Source organism: Chiloscyllium plagiosum, chromosome 14 (genome assembly GCF_004010195.1).
Source record: "Chiloscyllium plagiosum isolate BGI_BamShark_2017 chromosome 14, ASM401019v2, whole genome shotgun sequence".
Taxonomy (NCBI): Eukaryota; Metazoa; Chordata; class Chondrichthyes; order Orectolobiformes; family Hemiscylliidae; genus Chiloscyllium; species Chiloscyllium plagiosum.
In genome coordinates this window covers 72,827,196-72,839,670 of record NC_057723.1, presented here as the reverse complement: position 1 = coordinate 72,839,670, position 12,475 = coordinate 72,827,196, and the positions used below count along the sequence as shown (strand labels likewise).

Here is a 12,475-nt window from a genome sequence, read left to right as displayed (position 1 = left end):
TGACCAATCACAATAAACCCCTACCTGCATCCACCTACCACCATCCCACCTACACTTCCCCCAGCCCCCCTCCCACCCCTCATTTACTTCTGGGCTCCCCTCCCCCTTGACATCCTGACAAAGGGTTACGGCCTGAAACGTTGACTCTCCTGCTCCTCTCTGTCCTGCTGTGCTTTTCCAGCTCCCATTCTGATTCCAGCATCTGCAATGCTCACTCTCTCCAAGATATTCGCTACCCAACGCCCAGTGAAGTGTCAGCTGTGGCTCAGTCACAGAATCCTTGGAGTATCAAAGCAGGCCATTCGGCCCATCGAGTCCACAACGAAGAGCAGTCCTCTCACCTCCCTGTCAGAAAGTGATGGATCCAACCTCCACTTCAGCCTCTTGGACAGCCAGCACAGTACAGCAGGCTGCAAAGACGAGAGATGGTATATTCTAGGTGAGAGATTACATCGGGTTGCTGTGGGCTCTCTAATATAGCTGTGAAACATCCCGTTGTAACCCTAAAAATGGAAGATTACATCTCCTTGAGCTACTGATCAACATCCAAATCGCATTCGCTATCACTGGAAAGATTAGAGTCGTGACTTAGCATGATAAGTACTCCTCTGGGAAATTCCAGAGCATGAAAAATTCCACGTGAGTGGAATCCTTTCTTGAAGCTGCAAACTGCAACTGGAGTTAGAGCAGGATGGAAAATACAGGCGACCTGGACACCAGGTGTCAGTATAGCATTGATGCTGACATTGTCCGCGTGTCTCGAATGTTCTTCATTGTAGGATGAAGGGAACAGGGAGGGATGTAGTGAAGATGGTTGTGCATGTGAGAAGGAAGCCATGATGTGGAGGTACCGGTGTTGGACTGGGGTGAACGAGATCAGAAGTCACACAACACCAGGTTATAGTCCAACAAAGTTTATTTGGAACCACAAGCTTTCGAAGCGCTGCCCCTATGTCAGGTGAAGTCAACTGAGGAAGGAGCAGCGCTCTGAAAGCTTGTGGTTCCAAATAAACTTTGTTGGACTATAATCTTGTGTCATGTGACTTCTGATCTCGTGAAGGAGCATGAGAAGCTATGTGGTATCCATGGTTTATGAGCTGATTCCCATGATGCCTGCACACAGCCTCCCCAGGTGGATCTTCTCCAGTTGTTGTACCCTCCCTCCCTCTCATCCTTCGATTCCCTGATGACCACGAATGTGCTTCTCCCTCCAAGTACAATGTGATCAGTCGCAGACAGCTGTGGTGTGTGTCAGTCCCATCTGGAGAACAAGACAAAATCTCCACTTGTTCCTTCAATGTCTTCTCTGAGCGTCACTGGTGAGGCAACTGGGAAGGGTCTGAGCTGAGAACACACTGACCGCATATAAGTAACGCTAACCCTTGATACTGAACATATGTGCAGCCGCATGTCAGTTACAAAGGGACCACATAATACAACAAGTGGATTGTCCACAGAAGCAACAGATGGAAGCTTATAGGGGCCTGCATGACAAGGGCTTTGGTAAGATGTGCAGCAGAGTACAGTCTATTCCTCAGCTACTTTCCCCCCAGCCCCAACCCCCTCCCATTTATCTCTCAGCCCTCCAGCCCGCAAACATCATTCCTGATAATGAGGTTATGCCTGAAACATCGACTCTCCTGCTCCTTGGATGCTGCCTGACCTGCTGTGCTTTTCGACCACCACACTCTCGACTCTGATCTCCAGCATCTGCAGACATCACATTTTTCGATTTCACAGTCATCCTACTCCACCTTTTATGCTTTTGAAAAAGCAGCATGTTGAAATTCTCGCTAGGCAGTGGCGAGATGTCACATGATTGAGATTACTGCTTGTTATTATTTATAATTCATTAAAATCATCATTATTGTCTGATGTACCAAAATACAGTGAAAAGTGTTGTTTCCGCAAAGAGTTGCCACTCTCCGGCGCCATCTTGGGTTTCTGTTTACATTGCATGTTATGACTGCAATAGCTTTGATATATTTGGCAGAGCAGGACATCTTTTCCGTTTTCTTCTCCATGCCCAATTGGTGTTTGTGTAATTCACTCGACCGTGAGCTCTTTGACCTTCCTTCCTCTTGTTCCTGACCCGATGCTCCTCTGGGCGCTGCAGTTGGTCGTTGGCTTGGGAACCGTGACTCCTCCACTGCTTGCTCCTCCTGTAGCTGTATCCCAACTGTGTCCTCAACTCGCCTCTGTAAGATGCGGCACCCCAGCCCTTCCACCTTACCAAACACCTCGAGCTCGGGCTAACCTGGCGAGGAAACCGGAGCGGGTGCCTGATGAATTCCGTTTGCCACTTGCCCCAAGCGACCTCCATGTCAAAGGTCACACAGGGGCACCAGCCACACGCCCATTTTGTCCATGTACATTGACACCTGCCAACCCACCAGGACCACTATCCTGATGCAGTGCACTCTGGAAGCTCCCATGGAACTACATTGAAAGGCTGCTGCAGGGACACTTTAAGCATAGGTCTCACAGCCTGGGCCAGGTTACATCTCAGGGCTGCTGTCCTGAGGTTACAACGCTCGAGGGTTGTGTGCAGGCTGGTGACCTCCTGGCATTGCCCTGTCTGCTTGTCAGGGGGGCTAGCGTTGAGGGTCCTCGCTGTCCCAAGGATGCTGGGCCTAGATCTCCATGGCAACTACCATCCTGTCCCTGGAGACAGTCGCGTGAACCGCTGCACTGTTGCAGATCCTGGGCGCTGAGGGCCATTGGTTGGGGGTGATGGAGAACAGGAAATGTAGGAACCTGAGGATGCTGGGCCTGGATCTCCATGGCAACCACCACTCTGTCCCTGGAGACAGTCACATGACTCGCTGCACTGTTGCAGATCCTGGGCGCTGAGGGCCATTCCCTCCCCCCCTCCTTCCCGCCATTGCTATGTCTCCCTGTGCCCATGGATGAAGGTCCTAATTCCCGATTCCAGAGGGTCCTCTCCGAACCCGGGCCTGAGCGGGTTCCTGGTCTCTGCCAGCTCTCTGCATGTCAGGGGCCTGGGGCACATCTTCCTCCACTGGCTGCGGAGCTGTGGGCAGCGAGGGGCCAGCTAGATTGAAATCCCCCCAAGGAGGTGTCAGTACCTGGGCTGGTGAGGGGTGCAGGAGGTAACCTTGACGATGCTTCCCATGAGGCCTCAGTGCTCTGGACCTGAGAGGTGGAGTTTGAGGTTGCAGAGGCCAAAGCTGGATCATGGAGATCGCAAAACAATATTGAGAGAAGGCTTCAAGGTCAGTGATTGGATGTGCTGTGCAATAACTGGGACTGATACTGTGCAGGGAGGACTATGTGGGAGGTGCAGTGGACTGAAGAGTGGTACTTACTCGGTATTTTTGCCAATGGGGTGTATGTGTCCATTATTTCCCATCCCTTCAGATGGTGACAGTGAGCTGCTCCCTTGGGATGGCATGGAGCTGGCGGGACATGGATTTTTCCGTAACTCTTCTGCCTGGTCTCCTCCTGCGAGGGCCGGGATCCCCTCCCTTTAGGGAGTCAGGACCTGGGTATTGCGCATTACCTTGTGTCCGTCAGGCTCTCTCTGTCCTTTGTGTGGGCTGCTTTCTCCTGTGTGGGGAGGGGGTGATGAGTGAGATTATAATGGGTGACGTGGCCGTTAGTGCTGGTACAGATGTGCTGCAGGACAGAGTAGACAGTAGGGGAACGTGAGGACTGCAGATGCCGGAGATTAGAGTCAATAAGTGTGGTGCTGAGAAAGCACAGGAGGTCAGGCAGCATCTGAGGAGCAGGAAACATCAACTTGGATGCTGCCTGACCGGGTGTGCTTTTCCTGCACCATACATTTTGGCAGAGTAGATAGTATAGGATAATTGATGTGGGACACAGGGTGCAGGGAGCGACTGTGGCAAGATGTTGCTGGCAGTAGAATAAGACCATAAGACATAGGAGCAGAAATTAGGCCATTCAGCCCATCGAGTCTGCTCTACTATTCAATCATGGTTGATAACTTTCTCAACCCCATTCTCCCACTGTCTTCTTGTAACCCTTGATCCTCTTGACACTCAAGAGCCTATCTATCTCCATCTTAAATATACTCAATGACCTGGCCTCCACAGCCTTCCATAGCAGTGAATTCCATAGATTTCCCACCCTCTGACTTACCTTGGTTCGAAAATGTCTTCCCTTTACTCTGAGGCTGTGCCCTCAGGTCCTGGTCTCTCCTACCAATGGAAACATCTTCCCAACATCCACTCTGTCCAGGCCATTCAGCATGGCCAATCCACCTAACCTGCACATCTCTCGAGTGTGGGAGAAAACCCACACAGACACGGGGAGAATGTGCAAACTCCACATAGTTACTCGCCCGAGGATGGAATCAAATCTGGGCCCCCATGCTGTGAGGCAGCAGTGCTAACTACTGAGCACCTTGCCCTCCGACATGATGTCACTGAGATCTCTACTGGCAACCTCAAATGACACAGTGATGTAAATGTTTAGGGCTGTAGTGACTTTGATGGCCAACAGACCAGCATAGAGTGGCCTCCATCAGCAGGTAGTGGGGCCTGTTGAAAGGAACTCAGTTCAATAGCAGAAGCACCTCCGATAAAACTACCCCTCAGAGACAGCCAGGAGGTGAGTCTTGACCCTGTCAACTGGGAATTGGAATGAAAAGTAAGTCAGTAATGGTGTATAATGGTCCAGGGTGATTGAGTGATGTGAAGGTTTACCTGGTCTGACACAGTTAGAGTTTATAGCCAGCTGCCTTATGACCAGGCCCAGTTCAGTGACAAGTTTGTAATTATTTCTATCACGGAGATAGCACAGTAAGGAATATGGAATCACTCCCACATTGCCACATAAAATTGCATATAATTGTAATTTTGGTATAAATCAACATTTCTTCATTATTACTGAACTGAACATTTTCACGCATGTGCCTACATTACTTGGTTCATTGCTTAGTTTCCTCTTCTTTTAGAAGACCATAGAATCCCCACAGTGTAGAAACAGGCCAATTGGCCCAACAGGTCCGCATTGATGCTCTGAAGGCTATCACGCCCAGACTCATTCCCCTACCCTATTACTCTACAATTACCCCTGACTAATGTACCTACCTTGCACATCCCTGAACACTATGGGGCAATTTAACACTGGCACCCATCAGAAAAGGCAGGAAATGGATTTGAACTGGATTTAGAAAGCAGGTTTTGAATCATACATAGGCTCAGAGGATTGACGTTTTATGAATGGGAGGTCACCTTAGTCCTTAGTGAACCACAAAGCTGCTCTCTCATTAAAGAGGCAATTGGACGTGGTCTGACCTGAGGTCACTATGCCTCAGATATGGGGAGAGATTGAGAATCATGGTAACCTCACCTGGGGCAGGAAGTGAACCTGTGCTGTTGTGTTACTCTGCATTACAGACCAGCTAATTGAGCTAACCAACCCAGCCAGACCATTCTTGACTTAATATAGAGTTCAACATTTTACAGCCCTCTGGAGTAAATATTGAGTTCAACACCTTCAGGTTGTCAATCCTCTCCCACTCCTTCCCTTTGTTTTAGCCATAACATAAGCGCTGCCCCCTCCCCACTTCACGTCTGCTCTGATGAAGAGTCATCTCAACTCGAAACGTTAGCTTGTTGTCTCTCCATGGATGCTGCCTGACCCACTGTGATCATCCAGCATTTGTTGTTTTCAGGACAGAATCCAACATCTCCAGTAATTTGCTCCGACTTATTTTATTCCTCCTGAAGTTAGGACAAAGAGTGTGGCATTACCCTTCTCATCATCAATCAGTAGCTCCTGCGGCCTGGATTCAGTCCAGATTTTCAGCCACTATTTCTCGCCTCTCCCTTTCTGGATCAGATTCCTCAAGGCAAATTGCAAAGTGTACTTTCGGACATTTTAGTTGCAGTCAATGTGCTGTCTGTATGAGGACACGCAAAAGGACTACAGCAAGCTTTGTTTTAACTGGTATCTTATAAACTGGCAGTCTTGACAAACCAGCAAAAGAAAAACCCTCAAATACCCCTGAGAACAAAAAATGCCCGAGATCACATCGGCTCAGCCAAAAGCCACAGAGAGAGAGAGAGAGCAAGCTAACACTCCAGGTCTAGATGACTCCTAGTCAGAGCTGACATGCCGTGTGGAGGGTGCACCGTTTATGCAATGGGTGGAGGGGAGAGTACTGACAGAGAAAGGCTCCTGAGAGGGGCAGAACAATGGTGTGTGTACCTACCAGACTGGAAAAAGGCAAAGAAAAAAACTGCAGATTCTGGAATCCAAGATAGACACAGGCAGGAGGCTGGAAGAACACAGCAAGCCAGGCAGCAGCAGAAGGTGGAGCAGTCGATGTTTCAGGTGTAACCCTTCTTCAGAACTGGAAAGAGTAGACAGTCCCTCTGGGGTGGGGGGGAGGGGAGAAAGGACATAGTGACAGAGAATGTAACAAGTAAAGTTAAAAGAGAGGGGAGGAGTGGGAGTGGGTTCACAATCTGAAGGTGTTGAACTCAATGTTAAGTCAAGAAGGCTGGAAAGTGCCTAGTCTGAAGATGAGATGTTCCTCCTCCAGTTTGCGCTGTGATTTTGAGACTTTACAAAGCTCTGGTTAGGCCCCATTTAGAATACTGTGTCCAATTCTGGGCCCTACACCTCAGGAAGGACATACTGGCACTGGAGGGTGTCCAGTGGAAATTGACACAGATGATCCCTGAAATGGTAGACCTAACATATGATGAACGACTGAGGATCTTGGGATTGTACTCATTCGAGTTTAGAAGGTTGAGGAGAGATCTAATAGAAACTTAAAAGATAATGCATGACTTAGAAAAGGTGGACACTGGGAAATGAGGAGACGATTCTTCAGCCAGTGAATGGTGGGCCTGTGGAATTCACTCATTCCTGAAGAAGGGCTAATGCCCGAAACGTCGATTCTCCTGTTCCCTAGATGCTGCCTGACCTGCTGCGCTTCTCCAGCAACACATTTCCATCTGTGGAATTCACTGTCATGGAGTGCAGTGGAGGCCGGGACGTTAATTGTCTTCAAGGCAGAGATTGATAAATTCTTAATCTCACAAGGAATTATGGGATAAGGGGAGAGTGCAGGTATGTAGCATTGAAATGCCCATCAGCCATGATTGAATGGCGGAGTGGACTCGATGGGCTGAATGGCCTTACTTCCACTCCTATGTCTTATGGTCTTATGGTGATTCACTGGAGCAATGCAGCATGCCGAGGGCAGGCAAGCAGTAATTTCCTCCTCAATTACCATGATCTACCGTGATATCGACGTCTAATAAAATCTAATTGTGATAGGCGCAGCTCCTGCATTATGTTTCTGTTACATACCCTATGTTTTTATGTTGATTTTTGGAGGTGGGTTGCTGTTTTTATAATAGAGTTTTTGAGGGATGTTGTTGTCTGGAAGCTTAACTTGGTCAGGGATTACTTGCGGTAATGCATACCTCTTGGTTATCCGGAATATTTGATCAACTCACACGCTGCAGTTCCAATAGGTCTGATGAAAAGTTTGTTGAATATCATTGTACTGTCTTGTGAACGAATGGAAGACAGTCTGATGGTCTTGTCTGGAGACACTAAATGGATTGGATCTCTCTGATTACTGTTTAAATGAATCTCTCCACTTGTATTTTTCCTCCCAGACTGAAACAAGTTCACCACAGAAACAGAGTGTCAAGAATCGCTCCAAATCCACCGATGAGGTTCTACAAGCCAAGAAGGTACTGCTGCGTGAAACCGCTCCCATTGCATTCAGCGTCTCTCTTTGTGTAGCGGCCAGTGATTTTCATTATGGAAATCCAGATCTGCCTCTTCATATATTGTCAAAAAGTGTGGCACTGGAAAAGCGCAGCCGGCCAGGGGGTATCCGAGGAGCAGGAGAGTCGACATTTCAAGCATAAACCCTTCTTCAGGAATGTGCACGAGGGGCATCACCTTCCTGATGAAGTGCTTATGCTCAAAACATCGACTCTCCTGCTCCTCGGATGCCCCCGATCCGGCCGTGCTTTTCCAGCACCACACTCTCCCCTCAGACTCTCCAGCATCTGCAATCCTCATTTTCTTCACATATTGCCACAGGATCATAGAGTTATACAGAACAGAAACAGACCCTCTAGTCCAACTCGTCCATGCCGACCAGATATCCCAAACCAATCTAGTCCCACCTGCCAGCACCCGGCCCATATCCCTCTAAACCCGTCCTATTCATGTACCCATCCAAATGCCTTTTAAAGGCAGTAATTGTACGAGCCTCCACCACATACTCTGGCAACTTGCTCCATATACGCACCATCATCTACATGGAGGTCCCTTTTAAATCTTTCCCCTTTCACCCTAAACCTATCCCCTCTAGTTTGGACCTTCCCCCACCCTGGGAAAAAAAGACCTTGTCTATTTGCCATATCCGTGCCACTCATGATTTTATAAACCTCTATAAGATCGCTCTTCAACCTCTGTCCCTCCAAGGAAAACAGCCCCAGCCTATTCAGCCTCTCCCGATAGATCAAACTCTCCAACCTTGGCAACATCCTTGTAAATCTTTTCTGAATCCTTTCAATATCCTTCCTATAGCAGGGACACCAAAATTGCCCTACTGGGCAACTCTTTCATGCAGAGGGTGATGCGTGTATGGAATGAGCTGCCAGAGGGAGTGGTGGAGGCTGGTACAATTACAACATTTAAAAGGCATCTGGATGTGTACATGGTCAGGAAGGGTTTAGAGGGATATGGGCCAAATGCTGGCAAATGAGACTAGATCAGTGTAGGATATCTGGTGGGCATGGATGAGTTGGGTCAAAGGTCTGTTTTCGTGCTGTACATCTTGATGACTCTATGACCTTGATGTCTGCTCTGTGTGGGCGCAAGACCTCTGCTAATGTCTAAAAGTATCAGCACGTTTCTCTTAAATCTGGAATTATAGATTTCTGTGCGATCAGCTGTTGAATGTATACATGGAGGAGGAAAACATGAACCTTCAGTCTTTCCAAAATGTAATTGAGCATCACGGATCTCAGTGGTTAGCACTGCTGCCTTACAACGTCAGGGACCCGGGTTCAATTCCAGCCTCGGCCGAGTGTCTGTGTGGAGTTTGCACATTCTCCCTGTGTCTGTATGGGTTTACTCCGGTTTACTCCCACAATCCAAAGACATGCAGGTTTGGGTGGATTGGCCGTGGGAAATGCAGGGGTTATAGCGTTGGTGGGTTGTTCTTAGGAGGGCTGGTATGGACTTGGTGCGCCAAATGGGATTTTATTGAAAGCACTTCTCACCTGATCTAAACTTGATCTTTGATGATGATGGAGTAATTGTTTTCTTCTTTTCATCGAATAGGCTTTTCACACACCTCAGATATCCTTGCCTGGCCGACCAGATTTAGAGAGATTGAAGGTAACGAATTTGTATGTGGTCTCCTGTATGCATGTCATTCTTACTAATGCCATCATAAAACTGCACAGGATTGAGAGCACAGACCATTCGGCCCAACCAGCTGATGCAACCATTTTTGCCCCACAGGAGTCTCGTCAAATAGGTTTCAGGTTGTACTATCAGTAAAACCTTCTCATGATAACCTGCAATAGGTACACCGTGAAAGCTGCAGAATTATTCATCCTTGCATCAGAGAAGGAGACCATTTGATTGATAGTGTTCTTTGAAAGAGTTAGTCCTTGTTTATTTTCGTGTGATGGGGCGGCACGGTGGCTCAGTGGTTAGCACTGCTGCCTCACAGCACCAGGGTCTCAGGTTCAATTCCAGTCTCAGGTGACTGTCTGTGTGGAGTTTGCACGTTCTCCCCGTGTCTGCGTGGGTTTCCTCCGGGTGCTCCGGTTTCCTCCCACAGTCCAAAGATGTGCAGGTCAGGTGAATTGGCCATGCTATATTGCCCCATAGTGTTAGGTGCATTAGTCTGAGGGAAATGGGTCTGAGTGGGTTACTCTTCGGAGGGTCAGTGTGGGCTTGTTGGGCCGAAGGGTCTGTTTCCAACCTGTAGGGAATCTAATCATCTTTAAGAAGCAAGTGGAATTGCAATGTGATCACTTCAACAGAAGAATAAGCATTATGGAGGAAAATAGAACTAATTTGATTCTTGAAGCAATTGGGCCAGCAAACTGCAGAGACAAAATTAGAGATGACTGGAAAAGCTCAGCAGGTCTGGCAGCATCTATGGTGAGAAATCAGAGTTCACATTTCAGGGCAAGTGACCCTTCCTCAGAACTGGCAAACAGCAGACGCAGTTTGGAGATTTATTTTTCTCTTGAGCTTACGCATCTTATGAATACGAGTGCTGCTTGCAAGTTATCCCAAAAAGCAAGGGTGGGTCCACTTCCTTAACCGATACAATCTATGTGCCACTTTCAAAAGTGTTGTTGGGTAGGTAGTCCCAGGATCTCACACTGAAATAACAATGGGTATATGTCCAAGTTGAGATGCTGTGCTACTCAGACTTTTCTTGATGGATAGTGCAATGTAATTACTCGGAGAGATGTTTTCTTCGTCTCCTGCTGTTGTGGGGAAAATCACCAGCCTCAGAGTCAGAGTCAGGGTTCAGTGACAGAGTTTATTGTACAAGGATATACCAGAGCTCCAGGGACAGAAAGACACCAACAGCACAGTGAGAAGCTGTGAGTCTTCTCTCAACTCAGAGCACAGATACTTTTATACATTTTGTAATATAATAGGTCAGTGATGTCTTTGTAACATAGTTTGCTTATTGTAAACATTGCAGAATCATTGATAGTTTCGGTGCAGTCATTGTCAGTTCCAGCGCAACCTTTGTTCATTGCAGCTCAGTCGTTGTCAGTTTCAGCACAGACATTGTCAGTTTCAGTGTCTGCGTGGAAGTCCATTGCTGTAGTAATGAGCGCTAATCGCTCTTCCTGAGAAGGACGATTACTGCAGCCCTGGCTATTAGCACTTTGTACTGAGTCCATATCAAACTGTGAGCATTTCTATCAAAGGTGCTGGCTGGACTCAGACACTTCGGCGCTTCTCATGTGCACTCTTTCCCTCACCCACCTTAAACTAATCAACTAGATTGTGAGTGCATTGTGCTGGCATTCTGGTGGCCCCAGGCAGTATCTGTTTGCTCCGCTGTCTCTCTCCATACTGTGGTCTGGCGGCCATCTTGTGCATCAGTGGCCAACTTATGGCTCAGCAGCCATCTTGTGTGTCTGTGTGCCTAGTGTCACCCTGCCCTGAACCATTTCCTACTTCACTGCCATAGCTTTGGTGGAAATTTTGGATTACGGAATGAGCAGCCATTTCTGTAACTTTTGCAGTGGTTTTGTATTAAGTATATAGTAGGATATGAGGAGAAGTGCAGCAGCAGTTAATGGTATTTGGAATTAAATACCCATAATAGAGAGAACATGTTGAGATGAACAATATGAGATTTTGGGATTACAGTGGGCAAATTTATGGGAATTGACAAAATAGATTTGGCTGAAGTACAAAAAGCACGATTTTAAGTTTTGGATTGACTTAGCTGAGGGACAGAAATGCAAATCCAAGAGAGTTGTACAGTTCAGTCATAAAATAAAGGCGATCTCATCACGTGTTATTTATGAAAAGCAGCAGAACAATCTGTAAAGTCAATCCAGATTCAGGACGCTTAAGTCACGAGGAATGATTGAGGAATTTGGTCTTGTTTTCTGAGGAGACTGGCAAGGTTTTAAATGTTCAAACAAAATTTCCGTAATTGTAACCAAAGGTTCAAATTGTGCACTATTCCAGTTGGCTTACATGCCGGGCATCTTGACAAGCAAGGGGATCAGGGTTACGGGAAGAAGGCAGGAGAATGGAGTTGAGAAGCATATCATATTGGGCGGACTCGAAACGCCCAATGGCCTAATTCTGGTCCAAACTTATGATGTTATGGTCTTATCTAATTCAGCCAAGAATATAAGAACCTTTTGCATGTCAGTTCTGACTCAATCAGTCACACCCTTGCCTCTGAAAAGAAGAGAAAATCATTGGACAGCCAAAGGTCAGCCTGAGAGAATGAATAGCTATTAATGGGAACTACTGGTGGTTGACAACAGGTTGTTTAGATTCCCTACAGAATGGAAACAGGCCCTTCAGCCCAGCAAGTCCACACTGAGGGAGTGTTGCTGAATAAAAAGACCTTGGAGTGCAGGTTCATAACTCCTTGAAAGTGGAGTCGCAGTTAGATAGAATAGTGAAGAAGGCGTTTGGTACGCTTTCCTTTATTGGTCAGAGTATTGAGTACAGGAGTTGGGAGGTCATGTTGCGGCTGTACAGGACATTGGTTAGGCCACTGTTGGAATATTGCGTGCAATTCTGGTCTCCTCCTGACCGGAAAGACGTTGTGAAACTTGAAAGGGTTCAGAAAAGATTTACAAGGATGTTGCCAGGGTTGGAGGATTTGAGCTACAGGGAGAGGGTGAACAGGCTGGGGCTGTTTTCCCTGGAGCATCGGAGGCTGAGGGGTGACCTTATAGAGGTTTATAAAATCATGAGGGGCATGGATAGG

At 47.4% G+C, this 12,475-nt stretch overlaps 1 long non-coding RNA gene across 2 annotated transcripts in view; it reads left to right on the top strand.

The window, feature by feature from the left end:
- The window catches only part of LOC122556948, a 56,460-nt gene that overhangs the window by 35,782 nt on the left and 8,203 nt on the right, over positions 1 to 12,475 (top strand). For both annotated transcript variants that reach the window (XR_006313720.1, XR_006313719.1), the window contains exons 3-4: positions 7,629 to 7,706; positions 9,316 to 9,372. This is a non-coding gene — a long non-coding RNA (uncharacterized LOC122556948). The remainder of the gene's footprint in view (positions 1 to 7,628; positions 7,707 to 9,315; positions 9,373 to 12,475) is intronic.